Source organism: Rhinoraja longicauda, chromosome 2 (genome assembly GCF_053455715.1).
Source record: "Rhinoraja longicauda isolate Sanriku21f chromosome 2, sRhiLon1.1, whole genome shotgun sequence".
Taxonomy (NCBI): domain Eukaryota; kingdom Metazoa; phylum Chordata; class Chondrichthyes; order Rajiformes; family Arhynchobatidae; genus Rhinoraja; species Rhinoraja longicauda.
The window spans coordinates 72,257,851-72,277,697 of NC_135954.1; the positions used below are offsets into that span (position 1 = coordinate 72,257,851).

The 19,847-nt window shown below is 40.6% G+C and overlaps 1 protein-coding gene across 5 annotated transcripts in view; it reads right to left on the bottom strand.

The window, feature by feature from the left end:
* Window positions 1–19,847, bottom strand: part of LOC144605587 (retinoic acid receptor beta-like) — a 405,202-nt gene that overhangs the window by 100,171 nt on the left and 285,184 nt on the right. The window lies entirely within an intron of this gene.

The following is a 19,847-nucleotide window of genomic DNA, read 5'->3' on the forward strand; positions in this document are numbered from 1 at the left end:
AGTGAAACAGAGTTAATTCTTCAGCTCAGTGATTTGCATCAAAGTAATGAGAGTTAACTGAGGAAAATAGGTTAAATTTGTCTTGGGTAACCTTCAGATGTGCTTTTAAGGACGACTTATCAGACTGTTGTTGGCAACAATATCTAATTGCAGCCTGAATGGCATATGAGAACAAAAAATTCAAGTTCCTGTGGTCAAAAGGACAGTTTTTCAAAATCAAGCAAAACACTTGAATGGAAATGGATAGGCAATGTTGTGGGCTGAGACTCCTCAGATTGAACAAGGCCCCGGCCCGAAACATCAACTATCCATTCCATCCCAGATGCTGCCTGACCTGCTGAGTACTCCAGCATTTTATGTTTTGCTCAAGATCCCAGCATCTGTAGTTCCTTGTATCTTTCTTTTGAAATTAATAATGTTTCCCTTGTATTATGCCAGAGAAAGAATACAAATTGTATTTAATTTTGTTTTCTTAAATTCTGATTCCACTCAACTAGATGGCTTTGTCATGTCCAACATATAAAGCCAAACCACAGCCTCATCACATAGCAAGCATACCAAGCACTGCCAGTGGGAACAAACAGAAATAGTGGATTCTTGAAGCATTCCTTTAAAAAAGTATTTAGCTTAAAAAAATGTTACACCAATACATTGTTGATGCCATGACTACGGCTCAGGAGACTTTATGAGGAATAGGTTTGAATTTGTTAATTTAAATTAAACAGCACACTCAGATATACATTGAGCTTCCATGTGGTAGGAAACTGAAGAGAATGGCAGGACATAATGAAGAGTATTGAATGGATCTACTAATATGTGTGCTGCCATTTATTCAACCTAATTGACACAAAATGGGCTGTTTAGAATGCGACTGATGCATTTTCTGTGCTATTTCCAAAACTAATTTCAGCCTGCTCCAAATAATGGCCTAAATGATGCTGACTGATGACCAGCAGTTTCAAAGGAAACCATCATTTTCCAGCCATTCATATCTCAGCATTCCGTGGACTACTGTGTACATGAGTCAAATGTTTGAGGGTAAGATGAACGGGAGGATAGATGCAGGTGTATCTGATTGTCCATCGGAGACTTTACTCATTGCTGAAGAAGGGTCTCGACCCGAAACGTCACCCATTCCTTCTCTCCTGAGATGCTGCCTAACCTGCTGAGTTACTCCAGCATTTTGTGAATTATTTTTAAAAACATTTCATTACCTATTTAAATCTGTTTGAACTGTTTTAATATACTTCTATCGGAGACATTTAAAAATAGTTAAAAATGCCTTTTACAGAAGGCAAGCAGTCAAAGGCTGTCCGTCCGGGTCTTCCTTTGGGAACAATGCTAGGGCCTGGCTCATTATGTGGATTCTGTTCTGCCCTGTCAGGAGACTGTTGACTGTGGTGATTCAGTTTACGTAGACCTCCACCTCCACGAAAAGTCCATGTTACTTAGCAAAGGATGCAAGCAGAGAGCCAGGATCGAGTCATTCTGACAGAATCCAGTTTCTTTTCTTCCAAAACCTGAAGCATCAGTTCACAAGAGTGCATGGTTACTGAGTCACCTATCACTTTTCTCCATTTGTCATTGGATTACTTGGGGAAATTGTATAGCATTACAAAAATAATGAGCACCGATACCAGCCGTTCAGCTATTCTGGTGGATGCTGGCATTTATAATCAACATGAATCTCCTCCCATTCAACCGCCTTTCAGGATAGCTTTTGTCCATTTCTCTCATGCTTCTAGTTTCCTTGAAAAGCATCTGAACTAAATGATTCAATTTTTGCATGTGATAAGAAGTTCCATTTTCTTACCACTTCTGATTAATGAAAATTCTTATTTCTCAATTGAAATCATTGAAGTGCGGGACAGTGGCATAATGGTAGCGGTAGAGCTACTGCCCTACAGCGCCAGAGACCCGGGTTTGGTCCTGACTGCAGGTCCTTGTATGTTCTCCCCTGCGTAGGTTTTCTACGAAATCTTCGGTTTCCTCTCACACTCCAAAAACGTACAGGTTTGTAGGTTAATTGGCTTGGTATAAGTGTAAAACATTGTCCCGAGTGTGTGTAGGGTAGAGTTAATGTGTGGGGATCACTGGTCGGTGAGGACTCATTGAGCCAAAGGGCCTGTTTCCACGCTATATCTCTAAACTAAACGAATTCATCAATATTCCCTGCTTATTGTCACTGAAACTGATTTCTCGTGACAGTATATACATCTACTCTTATTCAAAACATTTACATATCTATAAGTCTTTTCTCTTTTAAAAAAAATGTCCAACCTGTTCAATCTTTCCTTACATAGTGCATAGAGTCATACAGCACAGAAAGAAGCCCTTCAGCTCATTCATCCATGCTGACAAAGATGCCCCAGCTAAGCTCATTCCACTTTTCCACATTTGGCCCATATCCCCCTAACTTTTCCTGGCATATACACTCCAAATATCTTTTAAATGTTGTTATTGTACCTGCCTCAACTACTTCCTTTGGCAGCTCATTTCATATACTCACCCTCTGTGTGAAAAAATTGCCCCTCAGGTTCCTTGTATATCTTTCCCCTCACACTTAAACCTATGCCCTCTAGTTCTTGATTCCCATATCCTGGGGAAAAGGCTCTGCATCTACCTTATCTATTCCCCTCATGATATTATACACATCTATTAGATCATTCTTCAGCCTCCATTGGGCAGCGGACAGGCAGCGGCAAGGGGAGAGCGAGCAGTAAGACACCCTTGAAAAGTATTGCATTGGGCACGGGTTTGCAGCAACTGCAACAAAGCGAGGTCCTGGGCTGTTGGATGCAGGTGCAGCCCATGCCACAGACAACGTAGGCCTCGATCACCTGGTAACGGCGTGATGCTGCCATTGCACCGCCCCCCACTTCTGCCAGGTTACCTGATATGCTGGCACCACAAAAAGCTGGAGTAACTCAGCGGGTCAGGCAGCATCTCAGGGGAGAAGGAATGGGTGACGTTTTGGGTCGAGACCTTTCTTCAGACATAATATTTCGTACATAATATGCTGGCACCATGTGACGAGCAGCATGAAGGCGGCTTGATTACCGGGCCCGTCCCTGGCACACTGCTTTTGGGGCCATGGGCTCTACAGCTCCGCGGTCCGGGAACTCCCACTGCTGGGAACTCCCACTGCCGTACTTTTTCTCACCTAGCCGTAGAGTAAAACTGTTAATACTTACCTCCTTGCTTGGTCATAGCGGGCAATTGGCAATAACGGACAATGTTATCCCCCCTATGGCCCTTTACAACGAAGATTCACTGTATTCAAAAGTTGAATCTATTTACCATTCAGATGATATTTTTGTTCCAAGGCAATATGTGCATGAAATATAGATGTGACTTGATGTCATTGTCCCTCAGATCAGCATGTCATAGCAAAACTGAATGTAGATTGAAGATGTTTATGTTGATTAATAGGCATTAAACAGCTTCAAAGTGTGTCAGAATGTGTAGGAAGAAACTACAGATGCTGATTTGCACCGAAGATAGACACAAAAAGCTGGAGTAACTCAGCTGGTCAGGCAGCAATTCTGGAGAAAAGGAATCGGTGACATTTCAGGTCAAGACTCTTCTACAAACTGAGGGTCAGGGGAAAGGGATATGAGAGATATAGAAGGCACATAGAGCAAATGAATGAACGATATGCAGAGTGAGGCCAAATGCAAATTGGAGGAATAGCATCTCATATTTCGCTGGGCAGCTTACAACCCAGTGGTATGAATTTGATTTCTCTAACTTCAAGTAACCCTTGCATCCCCTCTCCAGACCTCCCAACATTTGATTTTACAAATTCAGAATTTTGATGTCCAAAATTCAGAATTTTACATCAAAATTCATAATATGGCGCGTAATGTAACTTTTCAGCAAAAAAAGTATGCATGCCAAATGCGCGTATGCTTTGCGCTACATTCGCGTGTAAAAATGACTATTATTTCCAACAGTCTGTAGTTCTTGGACTACACGTACAATGTTAGGGCTATCGTGAGTATGTTCTACTATTATAGAAAGGTTATTGAACAGAAATACTTTTTACGACAAAGAAAAAATAGTTTTGTTTTGTTTTTTCTATTTTGCTTTTTCCTTACACATCCTAATTCTCTTGGTATTGAATAAAAGACCAATGATCATAAAATTATGACTGAGTTATGAAGAAAGAGTTTCATTTAAAAAACTGCACGTACCTAATTTAATTGAAGACATACTTGCTCCAGTGGTCTTCAACAGCAAATCACAACGGTCCATGCCCCCCCCCAACCCTACTCTCCCCAACTCTACTGCCCCCCACCCCCCTCTCCCCACCCCCCCCACCCCACCCCCGTACCCCCCCACCCCACCCCCTACTCCCCCCCACCCCCCTACTCCACCCCTCCTACTTCCCCCCCACCCCCCATACTCCCCAACCCTTCCCTCCACCCCTCCCTTTGGCTCCACCCCTCCCGAGGCGAGGCCGGGCTAGCGGCGAGGCGAGGTGAGTACAGTGGTGAGGCCGGGCCAGGGGTGGGGTGAGTACAGCGGCGTGGCCAGGCCAGCGGCGCGGCATGTGTTTTGCGGAAAAATGTGAGGCAAAATCGGAATGATGGAAATGAAATAAGAAAACGGAAGTTTTCCGCCAAATTCAGAAGGGTTGGGAGGTCTGCCTCTCTCTCCGTCCCTCTCCCACCCTAGTCATCGTACCAGTTTCACTCTCATCCTGTTGAGTTAACTGTCTGTATAACTCGTTATCCCCTAACCCACAGCCAACAATGGACCATTGTGGGCTCCACCTTTCCTTATCATTGGTGCTTTTTGCATATCTTTCATTCATTTGTTCTATGTACTGTCTCTATCTCTCGTTTCCCCGTCCCCTGACTCAGTCTGAAGAAGGATCTCGACCCAAAATGCCACCTATTCCTTTTCTCCAGAGATGCTGCCTGACCCGCTGAGTTACTTTTTGTGTCTGTCTTCAATGTGTATCATATTGGACATCATACTCTGAAAGACTGCATCATTTTGAACTTTTGCATGACTAATGCTCCATTTAATCCGGATGGAATTTCTGCAGCAAATTGAACGTGGCATTCACTTGGTCGCTTTAAAAGAACCTTTGTAGCGTCCTCACTGCTGTGCCAAATTACATTAATTAACAAACCCCCGCAAACACTTATGAAAATTTCTAGGATACGTTTTAGAAATTTACTGCACATCAGTGAAATTTATTGTAAGTATTTTGCGATTTCTATCACCAGCAGTGTGCGTTCACCCTTCAAGCAAAAAGACGTATACTGATAAAAGTGAGCAGCTCATTTTTAATTCTTAATTGCAATGAAATCTTATCTTCAGTAAAGAAAGTGGAAAGTGATATGTGGAATCTTGAGTACAAAAGGTATTAAAGTAGCAATTTACTGGCTGCATTATTTAAACATAGCACAGGATACACAGTACACCCTGCGAAACATTACCTCTTAAAACACTGTTGTGTTACGGTCATTCTCCATTAAGAAGTTACTAATTCTGCATTCTGTCACAGGTCCACAGTATAAATATACAAATATACAAATAATTCGTTTGCAAATTTATCAAAAACAATACCCTGACTATCCTGATAAATATTTGCTAAGACTGCCTTCTCTGATGATGTTTCAAAACTATTATTGAGAACGACAAAATATGCAGATGCAGATTGGGTCATTGGGTGCACAATATCATGGTAAGAAAACATGATAGCGACAGAGGTCCACCCCACCCCAGTATACCACACTCGCACTGCTGCTGCTTCTGCTGAGGAAACCACCAGAACTTCAAATCACCTTTGTTTCACACTCACCTTCCTCAATAGTGCATATTGGAAAAATTGAACAATGTATAAAAATGTCTGAAGATGTAATCAGCAATGGAAACAAAATCTAGTTGATGATTAATTATGATTGTCTTTAATTTGCTCTCTTCTTTTCTGCAGAAAAGTTGTTGGGACTAGCTTTTTGGCATTGTTATTTGGAAGTTGAACTCTTTCCAATATCTCCAGATGCACCATAGAAAACATCCCATCTGAATGCATCACAGGTTTATACGGCAACTTTGTATGGCAACTTTACATGGCAAGGAGGTACAGAGGCACAGCTGATAGAGTTGCTGCCTCACTGTGTCAGAGACCTGGGTTCAATCCTGATCTTGGGTGCTGTCTGTGTGGAGTTTGCATTTTCTCTCTGTATCTATATGGGTTTCCTCCTGCGGCTCCTCCTACATCCCAAACATACAGATTTGTAGGTTAATTGACCTCTGTAAATTGCCCCTACTGTGTAGTGAGTGGTTGAGTAAGCGAGATAACATATAACTAGTTTAAATGGGTGATCAATGGTTGACATGTACTCAGTGGGCCGAAGGGCCTGTTTTCATGCTGCATCTCTAAACTAAAATTAAAACTAAACTGCTCTGCCTAAGACTACAGGAAATTGAAGAGTTGTGAATGCAGCCCAGTTCCATCACAGAAAACCAACCTCCACCTCTCACACTCCATGCTGCATGGGAAAGTAGCCAGTATAATCAAGAATCATTCACATCCTAGTCATTCTCTCTTCTTGCCTCCCATTGGGCAGAAGATACAAAAGCTTAAAAGCACGTAACACCAGATTCAGGAACAGCTTCTTCCCTGCTGTTATCAGGCCCTCTCTTGTATTATAGATTAATTTCTGAACCTATAGTCTGAAGAAGGGCTCCAACCCAAAACATCACCTATCCATGTTCTCCAGAGATTCTGCAGGACCCATTGCTCCAGCAATTTGTGTCGTTTTGAAAACCAGCATCTGCAGTTGCTTTTGTCTACATATTCTGCATTCGGTTTATTTTTGATTTAACGTCATCTGATGTACAAATGCATGGTATGATTTGCCTGAATAGTACACAAAATAAAGTTTTTCACTGTATCTCAGTGCAGGTTTAAGGTTACGAACCTTAGCGGCAACTTCTTCACTCATAGGGTGGTAAGTATATGGAATGAGCTGCTGGAGGAGGTAGTTGAGGCAGGAATTATAACAACATTTAAAAGAAACATTTAACAGATACATGAATAGGAAAGATTGCGAGATATATGCGCCAAATGTGGACAAATGGGACTAGCTTGGGGCATCATGTGTAGGAAAATAACTGCAGATGCTGGTACAAATCGAAGGCATCATGGTCAGCATGGACGAGTTGGGCTGAAGGGCCTGTTTCCATGTCGTGTGACTCGAGGGTATGACAATAATAAACTAATTCCAATACCTTGAATACAATATCATCTTCTCCACAACCATACGCACATCACAACCTCACCCTCTCCACAATCTCACCCTCATCACAACCTCACACACACATCAATAAATATCCGTTCAACAGCTGGTGAGATTACACATGGGTTTAGACGCAGAGATTTAAATAAGAGCCTAGATAGGGCAAGATAAAAAAGAAGGCTGAGGGGTTGGACAAAGAGATGCATTGTGCATTTGGAAGCCTGTCAGGAAGCCGATGCTTAATGTCAAACAGCATCAGGAAGTCTGGCACCAACTTGGCCTTTGGGCCTTGTGCAGAGTCTGGAGCCATTCATTCCAGTGTGGATGCATTGCCAAAGAATTACCCATGCTTAATGCAGAGCCTCGTGGATGATGTTGCAGATCTGACAGCAATACAAGCACCACCAACCCAGCAGTTTGATGCGACAATGTAAGTTTAGACCACGTATATTCATTTCTGGCACCAGGACCAACATAAGCTCACAACCAAGTCAAGCCTGCAAACCTACCTCACCAACATCCGGGGACATACAAAATTGGACGAGTTATCCGAAACAGTAGCATGACATAGTCAGATATGTGTTGATATCTTTATCTCCATCCTGGGCATATCCTGTCCCACTAACAGGACAGAGTCACAAGTAGCAGAGTGATGGTAGAGTGGTAAATTGTCATTAAGTTGTGGCTCTAGTGGTCCATGACATTGACTCTGGCTCTCATCAAGTCCCAATGCAAAGAAACCCCATGCTGATTTCCACCCCTGACTGTTGATTCAGTCTACTTCTGCACTGAAAATGTGAAAGAAATGGAGAAGGTATGCTAGGACACTTTAAAATTTATCACCAGGGGTTATTTGATAAAATAATGCAGGAGAGGCTGGATAAATCCTGAAGGACAACACCACCAGATAGAGCAAGAAAGAATGAAAGAAAGAAGGTGCGGGAACCAACATGATGGACAAATATTGTCTTCATCAAACAATTAGAAAAGATGTATTAATCCATGGCAGTATTGGAAAGCATGATCAACATACTTTCCTTATGGAAAAAAAGTTCTGTGCCACACAAGTATCTGGTAATGACCTTTTCCAACATAAGACATGTTTAACGGCAATAACGCCTCTGAATATCCCCAGCAACAACCTTCCAGTGTCTCCTTTGAACAGAAATTTTCTGCACCAAATGCTTAATATCATAATAACAAAACCAGGACAGGGTCTGGAATTCTGTGCAGTGTGATTCACTTACTGAGTCTCTCTCCACCATCTATAAAGCTTAACATCACCTAGGCACTTTGGTTGATCAACACTTCCCCCATCATCACTGTATAAATATTCACACCATACGCCACCAATGTGGGTACTGTATAGATTTACAAAATGCTTTATAACTTGCAGAGGCTTCTCTGACAAGAGTTCCCAAACTCACAGACTTTACAACAGAGAGGTAGTCTTGAGAGAAATGCATCACTTTCCTGTCTAAATCTCGCATTGTCTTGATTGCTCCTTGCTACTGAGGTAAGATTCTGGAACTCTTCATTTCAAAACTGTTGGAGTTTAGAAAAAGAGAATTGTTGCAATTGTAGGGAGTATAGGTGAGGCCACATCTGGAATAATGCACACGGTATTGGTGCCCTTAACTAAGGAAGGATATAGTAGCATTGGAGGCAATCCAAATGAGATTCACTAAGTTAATTACTGGGAAGAGAAGATTGAGTTCTCAGGAGGGGGGCTAGACACATTGGTTCTCGAGTTTTTGTAATTTAGAAGAATGGTGATCTTACATAAACATATAAGATACCAAGGGAACATGATAAGATGGATGCTGATTCTGTAGTTGGAGAGTCCTAAATAAGGGAACAGAGTTTTAAGGAGCTGGTGATTTAAAAATGAACCATGTAAACATTTATTCTCACAGAGGATCATGAATCTCTGAAATTCTGCACCCCAGGGAGTTGTGGAGGCTAGGTCAATAAAATATTTAAAGTGGGGGCAGATAATTATTTGGAAGATCAGGAAATTGAGGGTAATGGAGATCTGGCTTAGAGAAATATTGAGGCCAATGGCAGATTCATTCTTCTCAAACAGCCACCTAACAAACATATCATAACTGAATACCTAAAAAAAAAAAAGTGGTGGGCAACAGCACAATAATTATTTACAAATGATGACTGCGAAAAGAAGTTCTTTAATTAATTGGTTAATGAATTTAAAAGCCTGAGGAGCTTAAACTAAAACAAGTGTGATTGGCAGAGGTTTTTAATCAGAGTGCTCTTGATCTTTTCTGTATTGTGACACAGCGTCATGTTCCTTATTTTATCCACAATTTTCCTTAGAAGTTGGGGACATTGTGAGGAGTAATTCTGTACCTTTGGCAGCGTGCCACCAGCAGCGCACATTAAAAATGTATTCAAATCTTTCTGGTAAATGGTCAGAAAATCGTGCATGACGACTACATTTTCCAAATGCATCACAGTTACCTATGTAATGCATTTTTCCCAAATTATTTTCTTAGCCTGGGAAAAAAATTGTAAAATGACTATCCAATATATCTTAAGTGGTGAGTCTGTGGAATTCTCTGCCAAAGAAGGTAGTTGAGGCCAGTTCATTGGCTATATTTAAGAGGGAGTTAGATGTGGCCCTTGTGGCTAAAGGGATCAGGGGGTATGGAGAGAAGGCAGGTACAGGTTACTGAGCTGGATGATCAGCCATGATCATATTGAATGGCGGTGCAGGCTCGAAGGGCCGAATGGCCTACTCCTGCACTTATTTTCTATGTTTCTATGTTTCTATGTTAAGTGTGACAGTTTGGGCATCAAATAATTGTTACTGCTGTAAAGCTAGATCCAATGTGGGAATGTAACAAATTCATTGTTTTTAGCGGAAAACGAATAGTTACAAGCAAATTGCGAATCATCACAGGTTTTGAATCGTAAATTCACAAAGTTACTCGAAAGGTTTTGTCTTCACTCAAGGTTAAAAAACCACTGTCGTTCACTGTCCCTTTGGTGCACATAAAGTCCATCTCTAACACTAGGAAATGTTGAATGGAAGAATGCAAATAGCCTGAAGAGGAAAAACACAAAAAAAATAACATCAGGGTTCAAACAGGCATGAGATTCAAATGAAACCTTAATCCTTCTTAATTACCTTGTAAACAAAACTAGCTATTCATGACATGTTATATGTGAATATATAAATAACTATTAGTGGGTGCACAGAGCAATGAAATCTGACTGTTTCAGTAACAACATTAACCTGTTTATTCTAAATTATTTATCTTGTTTGCTAAAATTGTGGCAGAGGATCATTATGAACATGTTTTAATGACTTATCTGGTGATATTGTCAACAGTAATGTTTGAACTCTGATTTTACAAATTGCTTAGCAAATTGTGCATTTTTTGACAATGTGACAGCTTTTTTAGCCATTGTGCTTATGATTTGAGTACTGAAATATTGCAAAATTAGTCTGTGCCAGACTGTCACATGGCTTTGTGTACTTGATTAACAATGCAGTTATTATTAAGTAAACATGTATTCAAGCATTACGATAATTGCAGAGAAGTTGCAACAATCAACACCTGAAGTTTAAAACTGAAATTAAAATAGCTCACGAGTACCATACCTAAAACAGTGTCAAAATATAACATAGGTACAAAAGGCTGGAGAAGAAGCTCACAACCAGAGCTTCATTTAACCAGAGATGTGCATTAAAAGGGAAGAAGTTAACAGAAAACGTGGATGCAACCATGTCCCTTCATCTATATACTAAAACTCTTGTTTGTTTGTTCCTGAACTACAGCCAAAATGGTACACGATAGCGCAACAATCTCCGAGGGAGGGGAGGGAGGGGGGAGGATTATGGGGGTCGAGGGGGATGCAGTGGGGGAAAGGGGAAGGGGGAGGGGGGAGGATGGAGGGGGAGGGAGGAGGGAGGGAGGGTGCTGCACCAATGCAGGTTTGGGCCCAACGGTTCCAATAACGTCTAGTTACGAATAAAAATAATATTGTTTTGAAATCTAAATAACATCAATGTACCATGCATGTTTGGAAAATTAAATGTATAGGCAAGAAGAGGTGACTACTCTAAAATTTTATTCAAAATATTACAAAATATATTTTAAATCTCCCACTGAAGCAGAGAAACTGAAAGAACTGGTACTTTGCTAAGAAAAGCGAGGCTTCGCAGTCGAGGAAGGTTTACTTCCCCTTTAATTTGAAATAGAATGATACCGATTGCACAATGTATGTAGCATGCTTATTTTGATACAATGCAATGACTTTTACTGAGCAGCAGCGCAGGAATTGATTGTAGTAATAAGCAGGCTGCACCAGTTGAGCAAACTGGCAGCACTTATAATTAAACAGAATGGATGAGTGAGATCAGAAGGCTAAAATTACAGGTTTATTCCTGTGCCCGTTCTGTGATATGAATGTGAAAATTACACAGTTCCTTTTAAATACAGGTGCTCTTTATTCTATGTACAGTATGTTCTACCTAATTATTCTGTAATGTTAAGGTAGTCACTGACAATCTATTGAGAGTAAAGAATATTTTATTTAAAACATCAAGTAATGAGATTATTTGATGACTCAGTGGGTGATGATGCCATATGTAATGGGAAGCTTTATTCAACATACCAACACGTAAAAGTACTCACATTTTATCATAATAAACAAGACTATTGAACAGAGGTGAAAGTAAGAATGCTTGTTTCTCTTCCTGCAATGCCCACTTTTGATGCTTTATTTTTAACTTTGTACATGTCACCAGAAGAATTAATTTTTGCAATTTTCTCCTTAATAATCTCACATTTGCCCCTGTCCATGAAGTCCAACCATAAACAGCTAATTTGCCTACACCTGCGCAGTCCATTCATATCCCCATATCCTGTTGACATCACGGCACAGTGGCGCAACGGTAGAGTAGCTGCCTTACAGCGCCAGAGACCCAGGTTTGATCCTGACTATGGGTGCTCTCTGTATGGAGTTTGTAAATTCCCCCCATGACCTGCATGGGTTTTCACTGGAAGTTCTGGTTTCCTCCCACACTCCAAAGATGTACAGGTTTGGAGGCTAATTGGTTTGGTGAAATTGTAAATTGTCCCTAGTGAGTGTAGGATAGTGTTAGTGTGCGGAGATCGCTGGTTGGCATGGACTCGGTCGGCCGAAGGCTGTTTCCATGCTGTATCTCTAAACTAAACTAAACTAGACTGTTAAATCAAAATATTTTAAATTACTGTTTGCACCTACAGGTTCCCCTTGTCCTCATCTTAATTCCTTCCATCTGACTTCCTGTTCCATACTTATAATCTTCTCTTTTTGGTATATTATTATCTCGTCTTCTTCATCCTTTATCCCACTAGTGGTGGCAATCTTTTCAACCAAGTTGGTTAAAGCCCTAGAGCCTCCTAAAACCTCATAAACCTCCATACACATATCTTAGTACAAGGTTTCAAGCAAACTTCCTGATATCCAAAACTCTGTGTTTAAAAACTGATCCGACACATTTGGTGAAAAAACTGATAACATGTTCATTGTTGCAAGTTCTTGGGGTGGTCAATGGTAACAACGCAACAATGACAGTAGATTTGGCGCGAGTGAGCATCTGTAAATTGTAATCTCCAATTACTGCATTACTCTTCTGTGTCAGTGAATTTACAGCCATGTGGCAGAACAGAGCAGTGCAGCAGCGGGGAAGTTTAAAATTTGATTGGCTCGTTGACACAGCAGTCAAACAAAGTTAAAGTGGAGCGGAGCGGCCTACTGCAAGTGGCCGTTTTGGGAGAGTCTTTGTGTGGAGGTGCAGTGCTGTGGATGAGGGTATTGCTGAGGCATTGACTTGAGAGGCTTCTGCAAGGAGGCTGAGCAGAGCGTGATGGCAAGATAAGATCTTGGGGTTGAGAATAACTACCTCTGGTCTGAGCTGACTGATGAGTACAATGTGGAACCCACAGACTCTTCCACATAAAGGGAGGTGGCTCCAGACAGGGCAGGTGGGTGGGTAATCAAAGTTTTGAGCTTCTTCTGACATTCATTCAGGGTTTCTATCAATTCCTGAAGCATGTTTCTTCTGCACATTGAGCAGTCATGGGCCAGACATTCCCAAGAGTCAGTAAAGATGTTGCATTTTCTCAAGGAGGCTTTAAAAACATCTTTGAATCCTTTTCTCTGCATGCCTAGCAAACTCTTTTGTGACAGAACTTGGAATAGTATGTTTGTTTTAGAAATCTGCAACCAGGCTTGTGAATGACATGTGCTCGCTCCCCAATGTAGCCATTTTGGTGTGACTATGGCCTCAATGTTGGGGGTTTTGGAAGGGGACTATGACATTGATTTGCTTATATTCCATTGAATGTGGAGGTGCCTAGTGTCCTAGACCAGGTCTCGGAATCATATATGGCCCAGTAGACCATGTGTTTTGTGCCGACTAAGGACTTGATCTTCAAGAGCTCTTCTGCTCTATTGAATAAAAATGGTGCTGCCATGGCCAATGCATTGAACAGCTAAAACAAAGCCAATGTAACATTTTAATACTTACATTCAGAAGAAAGCTGACATATTGACATATTCATTTACCAAACTATCCATTTTAAGTATATACCAAACTTCGAGGATTCAAAAAAATTGAGTGGATTGTGTATGTCCCATGACCAAATCATTTTCACAGAGCTTTTAATTTCCACTGTCCTCACTTCATATCAAGAGGCATGTTCTTGGGCACACACCAACATACTTCCCATTCAGCTTTTAAAAAGCTTAACTCTCAAGAGTCTGAGGAGGGGACTTGACCTGAAACATCACCCATTCCTCTTCAGAGATGCTGCCTATCCCGCTGAGTTACTCCAGCATTTTGTGTCTATCTCAAGAGAAGATTTTGTCTTTAAAATATCAACAGATTGCTCTCCCAGATGAGTAATTCCAAGAGGTTTGCATCCAGCTCAGGAAGGATCTTGGGGACTCCCTGTTGCAATGTCTCAGTGCTGCTATATATTAAAAAGTATATTGAAAAGATAGCACATGAAGGAAACACGCAGTATCATGGGAAAAAAACATACAAACCACAGAGTCATCATCATGTGTCAGAACTGAACTTAGGGTTGCTGGAGCTAAGAGGCGGCCACTCTAATAGCTACACCATTGTGTCAGCTAAAGAGAGTGATGATATTATTCACTAACTTTACCAATTTAACTCTGTAAGATTTAAGGACCTGTCCCACTTAGGCAATTTTTTAGGCGACTGCCGGCGACTGTCAAAGTTGTAGCAGATCGCCAAACTTTTCTTTTACCCGACGACAATGCCGAGTCAGGTTGAGATTACACAGTCTTTGGAAACATCGCAAAATTCCCACGCTGTCAATGCTTCTCCAGCGTCCTAATTTTCGGTGAAATCACTTACAAGTCGGTAAGTACTTGAGTTTTGAAATATAACATCTTGCCCGGGTTACTTGAAAACCAAGCTTCACGGTAACAAGGCATAAACCGGATTGGCTTCCAGTTTACTAATAGCAGTATTAAGACATTTAATTTTAAAAGTGGTTAAATGGATTTTTGTGAAAAGTGTGTGGGCATTCTTTGAAAATGTACGGGAGATGCATATCTGGTTTCTGGGTTGCATATCTGGGTTGGGAGCCCACTTTAAATGTGATCGCTGATGGCCATAAACATTGCGAAAGTTCCCACGCTTACCTGACCATCAAACTGTCGCCTCCAATCTACCTGTCAAATGTCATGACAGTAAGTAAATTGGTTAAACACAAGTATTTTATGGTATCTTCAAATTACTTTACTTATTTTAATATTATGTGCTTCTAATATGCATCTAAGAGAAACTAGCAAACCTGGGGACAGCATGCGACAGCGCCCGCAATAAGGAACGATACCTGGCGACAAGCCAGCTGTCGCCGAGAAATTTCACTCCTGTTGATTTGTCAGCGACGCGCTGAGATCCATTACGATTCTTGGCAGACTCCTCACGATCATGCCCGCGACACCCCGGCGAACTGTCGGCGACAGCCTAGTCGGCGGCAGTCGCCTTAAAATCGCCTAAGTGGGACAGGCCCTTTAATCTGATGCAGTCAAAACACGTGACAAGAAAAATCCACATTGGTGGAATTCTTTAAGAATCCTAAATCTAAAGTATTTGTTGTTCACAAGCCTGCTATTCATCCGGTATTCATTGTGTACAAATATTTGTACACTCAATCCCAAAATATTACTTCCTGAAAGAAATTCTCACTTTTTTATGTATCACCCTTTTCTAATTCTGTCACTCATCAATACCCCTACTTCAAGCCATTTCATTGATTGGAATCAGCCCCACTGAAATATTGATCCTGATAATCATAGAGATAACTGCAATTGAGACTGAAAATGAAAAATGTGCTAAAACCATGGAAGAGAAGGCTTATTCTACTCACTATTCTAAAAAACTCGGTATTTACCTCTATTGTGCTTTCTACCCAGCAGCCGAATAAAGGAATAGCAAGCTGATGCCTGGGCCCTTGTGGTGTTTTCCTCAACAATGAAGAAGACATATCAGAATTTGTACTGTAGTGAAGGCTGTGAATTAGTGCTGTAGTGATTGTCCAAATTAATGAGTTAAGATTTGGAACTGGGGAGGTAGGATTCGAGTTGGGAAACTATTGGGTTGGCTGAGGAGGTTAGTACGGCATTCAGAAATCAGATGGAGGGGAGATATCATGGATTGGAAAGAAGAGATTAGCTAAGGTTGCGACTGCAAAACTCGGTATTTGCCACAGTACAGAATGTTGCAAATACAGTTGTGGCAGCAGTAGAGTTCTGTAATTAACGTGTTGTGATAAAAAGAGGAGAGTGTTCAGTTTTGGGGTGCTGGGAGTTATGGGGCGAGTCCAGCAATCAGTGGTGTGGAATGAGCAACAGATATTTTGTTTTTTTCATTCAAGGGACGTGGGCTTCACAGGCTGAGCTAACATTTAACTGTCCATCCCTAACTGCCCTTGAAAAGGTGGTGCTTTCTTGAACTGTTGGAGTCCTTGAGATGTGGGTATACCCAGCATGCTATTAGGAAGAGAGCTCCAGGATTTTGACCAGTGATAGAAATGGAATGCAATATATTTCCAAAGTGTCTGTAAAACTGCAACAAAAAATAATATCATTGTTCTGTTCCCAGTACATATGACAATTATGAGTCCTGAAGTCAGGATAGCATATGGCTTGGAGGGCAACTTCTGGGTGATGGTGATCCATGCTTTTGTTGCTCTTGTCCTTCTAGATGGTAGAGGTTGGGAGTTTGAAAGGTGCTTTTTAAAATGTCTTAGCGTGTGGTTGCAGTGCATCCTATAAATGGTAAAAACCTGCTGCTGTGCATCGGGAATGGTATGAGTGAATGGTTATGGGTGGGTATCAAATAGGTTGCTATGACCTGTGTAGTGTCAAGCTTCTTGAGTGTTATTGAAACTTCACTCATCCAAAGCAAGTGGAGAATATTCCATCACAATTGTGATTTGAAGATTACAGATGGTGAACAGGCTTTGGGGAGTTAGGAGGTGAGTTATTCGCTACAGGATTCATATCATCTGACTTGCTCATGTAGTCACATTGTGTACATGACTACTCCAGTTCAGTTTCAGAGCTGGACATGTTATATTTACAAGATATCTCAAACAAATTCCTGAAGTATCCACCTGGTAATATTTGTCCAGGATTGAATACTCTAAAACCACTCTCGGGCTTTCATTGGTCAATCAATTATACTTTCATTGTGAGATTATTCTTCAAATTCTTACTTTTGGTGCTTAATTACTGGGGTATAGAGGTAGAAACGTTTTACTGGTTTTACTTAAACTGAAATGTTTACATCCATCACTTTACCCCTTTCAAGCTCCAACCTCAGGAGTGTGCTTCACACTGGGTCTTTCGTGCTTCATTACAAAAGAACATTTACCTTTCAACAAGCAATAATATTTCATCAATTACTAATGATCAGAAGTGTTACTATATCAACATTAGTTCACTGGCAATACTCTGTAATCAGTATGAGCCCAGTGGAAGAATTTCTGCAGCAACTGCATTGCATTGGCAGTATAAATGAATGTTGTGCATTAATCCAATTAATTAAAGCACTGTTTCTGACATTGTAAAAGGTTTAACTTATCAAGCAAATTTATTAATTGCACCAATTAAAATATTATCATAGAATATACACAATTTTTTAATATTGTGCTATTTGGGGAATGATTGTTGCAGTAGGTTATGACAAAAAAAGTGTTTTTCATGGGATGGCATAGAGTGACAAATCAAGGAGCTTTAATTATGGCAGGTTGAACAATTCTAAAATGTAAATATTCAGTTGTAAATTCAGATATCTTGTGTCCTCAATAACTATTAATTCATTCATTGAAGTTCTTCTTTGAGGGTACAAAAACTTGGGATTTTTAGTTTACATACAGTTAACCTGTGAGTAGTATGAGATGCTTCAATAGGCTATTAATTGATGCTACGCCATCACTGTGGCCTTTGGGCAGCAGTAAATATGTTCACTAGCACAAGTGTAACCTTTTATTTTCACTTCAGTTACTCATCAATAAGATGGCCAGTGAAAGGACTGTGTATATCCACCGACTAAAAAAAATGCCGGTGGTTGCTTGGTGGTAATACATCATTGTTATACTCATGCAGATCATAAAGAATGGAAAATGTCCATCATGCTGAGAATCCAGGCTATTTATTTACTCGAAGGATGATTCCGAGTCAAGGGGCTGAAAATCATTAACATCCTATAGCGATGCTCATCAAGGACAATTTTAAATGTAGTATTAGATAAGACGACAATTACAATGGCTTGTTCAAAAAATATATTAAATCCCACTTCAAAAATATTCTGAAACCTATCTAAACTCCACCTTGTGGTGCACTGAAATTGGGCTTTTATCTCTGTGAACTGTGCAGATAGATGGCTATAAATAACTGAACACATTTGGAGTGACTTGGGAATAGATTGTCGTGGCAACACTGACTTTACTGCAGAAAAACAGTAAATGTTATTTATCTCGAACTCAAGGCAAAGCATCAGACACTTTAGAATGCAATATTAATCCAATCAAAAATCAATTTCCCTTATCAGTTGGAGTAGGTGAGAAATTTTAGGAAATAGTAGAGATGGGGAACATTAGATTTCAGTGAATTGGAACTGAATCTATGTGAAAGATAAACAATGAGACCCAGTGGCCCACAATAAAATAGAAAGTTGACACTGAACACATAACTCAATCCCACAGAAAAAAATAAAATGCTGCAGATGCTGGAAATATGGAACATAAACAGAAATAACTCAAATTTCTAGTGCACCTGGAATGCTGTTCCCAAAGGAGGAATGGCATTCACTCTTGCACAACTGAGGTGAAAATCACCCCCCAGGGAAATTATTGGTCAAATTTGCACAGTGACATGAAATAATCAGAAATAGCCATTATTCGCTCTGAAACAGTTAGGTCATTGAATTTCTGGACAAAAATCTCAAAAAGCACCAATACACAGTAAAACAGATTCAGCATTTAAAATCCACCCCACAGATGCTACCTGACCTACTAAGTATTTCTGATACTTCCAATGACCTCTGTGCCCTATACAATTTACATCGTGATTTCCATGTGGAAGCCTTTTTTTTCCAAAACTTGAAAATGTTATTGCCAAAAAAAAAATTGAGGTTAATAGCAGTAAATGTAATATAATAATAATATATTCCTTTACTTGTCCCACACCGGGGAATTTACAGTGTTACAGCAGCAAAGTGGATAGCAAGAGATCATTCATTATAAATAAAAGTAAAGACAAGGATAAATTGTAATCAGTTTACCGTGTGTTCCTTAACTGTTTTGTTATTGTTGACTCGTCTCCTAGGAACAGTGCTGGTTGTGCAGTCTCACAGCAGCGGGAAGGAAGGACCTCCTGTATCTCTCCTTCACGCACTTGGGGTGAAGGAGTCTGTCACTGAAGGTGCTACTCAGTGCAGTGTTAGTGTCCTGCATGGGGTGGGAGTAGTTGTCCAGCAGCGATGTTAGCTTTGCCAACATCCGCCTCTCTCCCACCGCCTGCACTGAGTTGAGGGGGCAACCCAGGACAGAGCTGGCCTTCCTGACCAGCTTGTCAAGTCTCTTCCCCTCCGCCGCTGAGATGCTGCTGCTCCAGCAGACCACTCCATAGAAAATGTGCCACACAAGTCAACATTTGCTCCAAATCTCATTACATTGATTGAATAGAATATATTTCAATGTTGACACGATATTGTGTTTAGCACTACATGATGATTTTCTGGGGATGCCATTACTAATGGAATATGTGGATTAGGAAAACCATGTTTTGCTTCACTTTATAACAAAAGTAGGAGGCATCATGTTGTTTATTTCAAAAAATATTTGCTACATAGCTTTAAATTAGATGATGGTTGGGTGACAGACGACAGAAACTCATATAGTCACTGCATAAGAGGGAGACAGAGTACTTCAAAATAGAATAGTAAGAGACAAGAAAACATGACAACTAATATACTAATTCTGGGTCTGGTTTTCGAACGTGTCAGTAGCAAATTCTTACCATGGGATTGCA